Source organism: Trichogramma pretiosum, unplaced genomic scaffold (genome assembly GCF_000599845.2).
Source record: "Trichogramma pretiosum strain Unisexual culture from Peru unplaced genomic scaffold, Tpre_2.0 scaffold1, whole genome shotgun sequence".
Lineage (NCBI taxonomy): Eukaryota > Metazoa > Arthropoda > Insecta > Hymenoptera > Trichogrammatidae > Trichogramma > Trichogramma pretiosum.
Window position 1 is genome coordinate 6,181,774 of NW_019641703.1, and position 6,325 is coordinate 6,188,098.

A 6,325-nucleotide genomic window follows, 5' to 3' on the forward strand; every position below is an offset into this window, starting at 1 on the left:
CCCCGTTCGCGACTTAAATCATAATGCAGCCGTAAAAATGAAAAAAAAGTTTGTGTAATTTTTCTGCAGCTGAGATAGCGCGCGAACATTTATACATGCGTATGAATAACGACGCGATGTCGTATTTCGCGAGAGTGAGATTCTTTTTTGACATATTACGCATGATGTTTACGAAGAATTATATATGCACCGTAGCCGCAGCAGTAGAAACTCATCGAGATCGGGGGGCCAGGCGATAAGTTTCCAGTAATTTATTTCACATTATCGTGCGGCAGTACCGATTTTTGTCGATTCTCATCTTGCGCGTCGAGAGCGTATACATCTTGAGCTCTGCTGTACATACGCATCGTTTATCATTTTCTTGACTGACGCATTGAGCGTAAACACCAGCATTATAACGTTCGATGCATTGTACATACGATTGTAAATTTACATCTCGGAGTTGAGCGCGAGAAAATTCGCGTATGTATTCGAAATTTTTTATTGATATAACAATGACTATACATTTGCGATGGCCTAATGATCAAAGTTTCACCACTTGAAATATTTTAAAACGTGTAAACATTAATTGGCTTGTTTTTGGAACTTTTCGCGTTACAATTGTGTTACAAGTATTAAGCAGATTTCAAATTTAAACCTCCACCGCTAGATGGCGAGCACTTTCAAATCTGTAAATCTGCAAGTGGCAAAGTAAAAATAATGGTATTTATGGAAATCTATCTATACATAGTACCAAAACTGTGCAAACGATGGGTGTTTTTAAATTAAGTGACCCACCGGCACTTAGATCGTACGTGAAACAAAGTGGTTATCTGTACTCGTTCGATTGCTTCTCGTCTTCCATAATCGGTAAATGCACCGACAATATATCAACCTGGAATACACGCAAAACAAAAAGATAAATAGCTTTACATACTATTTTTCAATAAGAAGTAGACACTTTCCGAGCTAGTTTAGAAAAAGGCCATGGGTAAAACAATTGCTACTCAATGCAAAGCTGTAAAATCGTTATAAAAAAACGTAAAAAAGTCAATCATTTTCATGAAACTTTCAGATGAATCGCAACCTCAGTGTAGGATTAGAAAAAATGATAGCCCTTATAAATTAAATGGTTTCCAGGTTGGTTAAATGATAAAGCACCGAACACGACAGCTGCAAGCAGAGGTGTAATGATAGTTTATAGCACGAGTTTTTGTTGAATTTTTATTGAAATTTTAGTAAAACATCTATATAAGAATTTATATATATATTTATAATTGTCAAGAAAGAAAATGAGCACTTATCATTAGATCACTGATAAAATGAGTGATATTATCTGAGGAACTATTCGAAAAATATGACATGGACAGAAAAAAACTTGATTATAATCTATCGTGAGATTGAATGTACATTTGGGCATATTAGCGGTCGCGAGAAAAAAGCGCTTGAACGATTTTTAAAAAGTTGTTGGTAAAGCAAACCATTAAAAATATTTTTTAATAAGTTGGAGAATTTATGCCTTCTCACAATCGTCGCGTGCGAAATCTTAATGATCCTCGGGGACTGTCCTTTGATGCAAAAGCAGATGCTGTTTCGCTCCTACTTTTTTCTCGCACTTATTCACATGCAAAAACTTTGCAACCTTCGTGTACTGTTGTGCTTCAAAAAAGTTCATTTACTTCCAAATTTCTTCTCACAATTATCAATCGTGTAATCTTACAAACTTTCATGTACTGTTTTTTGATGAAAGAGTAAATTACTCTTGATCCCGAACTTTTTTTCGCACTTGTCGCATGGATAATCTTTCCGGCCTTCGTGAACTGTTTCTATATGTACAAGCAAAATCGATTTTTGTCCAAATATTTTTTCGCAATTGTCACACACGAAATCTTTGCGACCTTCGTGAACTGTTTTTTGGTGTCTCAACAAATCTGTTTTTCTTCCAAAGTTCTTCTCACACTTGTCGCACAAGTAATCTTTACGACCGTCATGTACTCTCCTTTGATGGTCGAGCAAAAGCCACTTATATCCAAATTTCTTTTCACATTTGTCGCATACGAAATCTTTACGGCCTTCGTGAACTGTTCTTATGTGCAAAAGCCAAACAGATTTATGTCCAAATTTCTTTTCGCACTTGTCGCATGCGAAATCTTTTCGTCCTTCATGGACTGTCTTTTGATGTTTGATCAAACTGCCTCGTTCCCCAAACTTCTTCTCACACTTGTCACATGCAAAATCGTGGCAATTTTCGTGGACAACCTTTTGGTGATTTTTCAAATTACATTTTAGTCCGAATTTCTTCTCGCACTTATCGCATGCAAAGTCTCTGCGACCTTCGTGAACTGTCTTTTGATGTAAAAGTAAATGATGTTTGAGTCCAAATTTTTTCTCGCACTTGTCGCATGCGTAGTCTTTGCGACCTTCGTGTACAGTCTTTTGGTGAGTGATTAAATTGCCTCGTTTCCCGAATTTCTTCTCGCATTTGTCGCATCCGTAATCTTTGCGACTGTCGTGGACTAATCTTTGGTGTCTAGACCAATCTCCTTTTAGTCCAAACTTCTTTTCACATCTGTGGCATCCATAATCTTTACGACCGTCGTGGACTATTTTTTGGTGTCTTAACAAATCTGATTTACTTACAAAATTTTTCCCGCACTCAACGCATGCGTAATCTTTGCGACCTTCGTGAACTGATTTTCGGTGTTTGATCAAATTGCTTCGTTCCCCAAATTTTTTCTCACACTTGTCGCATGCATAATCTTTACGACCTTCATGGACTGTTTTTTGATGTTGCATCAAAGTACCTCGTTCACCAAATTTCTTTTGGCATTTGTCACATGTGAAATCTTTGCGACCTTCGTGGACTAGTTTTCGATGTTTGCTCAAATTACCTGGATCTCCGAAGGTTTTCTCACACTTGTCGCACGCATAATCTTTACGACGTTCATGTACCGTTTTTTGGTGCCTGATCAAAGTACCTCGTTCCCCGAATTTCTTTTCGCAATTGTTGCACGCATAATCTTTGCGGCCTTCGTGGACTGTCTTTTGGTGCAAAAGTAAATGTGATTTTTGTACAAATTTCTTTCCACACTCGCCACATAAGTAATCTTTCAGGACTCTAACTGCAAAATCTTTGTGGCTATCGTGAACCGTTTTTATGTGCAGGAGCAAACTCTGTTTATTTCCAAATCTCTTGGCGCACCTTTCACATAAATAATCTTTGAAAACTTCGTGGAATATTTTGTTGTGTTTGAGTAAATTCGATTTATTCTCAAATTTCCTCTCGCACTTGTTGCATGTGAAATCTTCCCGATCTTTGTGTACTAATTTTTGGTGCGTAAGCAAGCTCGATTTTTTTACAAATTGCTTCTCACAATTACCACATGCAATATCGTTGCGGCCTTTGTGTACCGTTACTTGGTGTCTACTCCAATGACTTCGGAACTCAAATTTTTCTTCGCACTTGTCACATGCAAAAATTTTTTGAGCATTGTGAATTGTGTCTCGGTGTGTTATCATTCTTGATTCTTGTGTAAATGTTTTCTCACGAACATCACAAATGTGATTTTTTTCGTCGAAAACAACAATGTCGTGTTCACTTGAATTATCCCTTAAGGCAACTTCTTTGGATTTCTTCTCACTTTTATCCATTTTGATGCCTAAATTAAACGATGGATCCTTCAATTGATTCTTCGAAACCTCAATAAATAAAATTTATTTCCTGGTACTATTGATTGTGTTATAAGGAAAGAAAACATTCAAACTAAATTATTTTCACTATAAACATGATCAGTGTTTGATCGATACTATGTCAAAATCGATATTGTTTACAATTGAATTGTCGATTTATCTGTTTGTGTACATTGTCCTACAAAATTTGAACCAGTTTCAAATTCTAACTTGGCAATGATTTTTAGAGCAATTTCTATCCCGTTCCTAACGTGATCGATGATCCGTCATCACTGATCGCAGTAGCAGCGATTTCTCGATCGACACAAGCGATCTCTCGGCTCTCATTTAATGCGTCCGTTGCAGCATATCCATTGGTAGATCTCTGAACTGAGCGCAACCGAGGTTCTATTCATCTAAATTGTTTTAAAAATCATATTTAATAACTCTAAATAACTCTATTACTGTACGTGATTATAATAATGTATAAAATAATGGGTCTAACTATTCAGGGAAAAGTTTTTGCTTGAATAAACTTGCGTCGGTGCGTATCGTCACTTTCGTTACGTCATATAATACTAATTGATGTAATCGCGAAATCGGCAACTTAAATATAAGTTTGTGTTGGTGAACGAGCAGATGGCCTTTTTGTCAAAATTTTCTTTCACACTTGTCGCTTGTGAAATCTTAATGATCTTCGTGGACTGTCCTTTAGCAAAAGCAGATGCGGTTTCGTTACAACTTTTTTCTCGCCCTTATTCGCATGAATGATCTTTGCAACCTTTGTGCATTATCCTTTGGTGACTCAACAAATTTGATTTAATTCCAAATTTCTTCTCGCAATTATCGCATTCGTAATCTTTGCGACCTTCGTGGACTGCTTGTTGATGCTTCAACAAATCCCATTTAGATCTAAATTTTTTTTCGCATTTGTCGCACGCGAAATCTCTCCAACCTTCATGGACTGTCTTTAACGAACAGTCCATGAAGGTTGGCTCTCTTAAGGGCTTTGCCCAAGTGCTAAACCAGCCGGGTCCGAGTTTTTCATAACCACCCGAGAGTCGGTAACTTGTCGACCTTTGTCGACAAGGCTAAGTAGCTGGTTACTGCTAATAGTCGGCTCTTGGGTTGCCAGCCCAAGAGTTCGCTTTGTCGTTGGCTCAATGAATAGTAACAGAAACTTCTGTGGATCAAGTGATCCACCGCTGGCGGACCCTCGGGTCAATCGGATCGCCAGCCCAGCGGCAGCAAATACGCGAGATGATGCCGAAGCACCAGAGGCAGAAAGGGCAGCAGTAAATTTCACCTGTACTGTCTGCAGCAGAGTTTTTACCACGCAGCGTGGACTTAGTGTACATTTCCGACAACACCCGAATGAAGCCAATGCGCGGATTGAGATATCGAGTAGAGGAAAACATTGGAAAGAAGATGAGATGCAATTACTTGCGAAGGAGGAGGCGCGGGCGGCGATTGATGGAGTTCACTTCATCAATAAGCACCTCTGCCGACGCTTTAATGTTGATCTTGTGAGGGTCCAAGGCCTTCGAAGGAAAGACACCTATAAGCAGATGGTACGTGACTACAAAGCCGTGCTGCAGGCCTCAAGTGACGCAAATGACAATACCTTAGCGTCCTCCTCATCTTCTAGCGTAGAGGTCATCGTTACGCCACGGAACATCGATTCCAATAATAATGAAGTGGACGGCAGTTCGTCCGGCTGCGATTCTTTCAGGCAACGCTCGATCTTCGAAGCGATTGGTGCCTTGATTCGCAGATCGGCGAACATTACCACGCACAAGGCTGATGTAATTAGGGGCATCGCCGAAGCCGTCCTAAGGGAAGACCAAATTTCATCTGTCGATGTCTGTGTATGGCTCGACCAGGTCTTCCCTTCCTCTACTACGCCTTATCCTCGTCGTCGGTGTTATAGCCGGCGACAGAGGAAGAAGATCTCGAAGCGAAGGGCTTCTGACGGGTGGAGAAAGAGGCGAAGAGAGTACGCAAAGATGCAGGAGCTGTTTGGCAGCAAAATGTCAGCAGCCGCGAAATTAGTCCTGGATGGCCCTATTAGGTCGGTGTTCCCTTCGATGGAGGAGATGGTTTCTTTTTGGGAGCCAATTCTCACTACTCCTTCGAAGGAGCTTGACGGTGTCACAGCCGTCGAGAATAGGGACCTCCAGTGGATAGCGGACCCTGTATCGATGCGTGAACTCCTAGCCTGCGAGGTGCCTTTGTCATCTGCACCCGGTCCTGACAGCATTACGTCGCGTCAGTGGCGTTCTGTTCCGATCTCTCTTAGAGCATTGTTCCTGAACGTTATCCTCGCGCTTGGCGGTTTCCCATCAGACCGCCTCTTGAGCCGGACGATATTTATACCTAAGAAAGACGGCAGCTCGCTACCATCAGAGTTCCGTCCCATTAGTGTCTCCTCTGTTGTCGTTCGTCATTTACACAAGGTCTTTGCTTCGCGTCTTATGCGGGCAAATCTTGTGGACGAGCGGCAGAGAGGCATGCATGATGGCTGCGCGGAGAATATCACTGTGCTTAGCACAATTCTCCGCGACGCAAAGTCATCGTTGAAGGAACTGCACGTCGTTTCGCTCGACGTTGCAAAAGCCTTCGACAGCGTCAGTCATCATGCGATAACATCGACACTCAAAAGGTTAGGCTTACCATC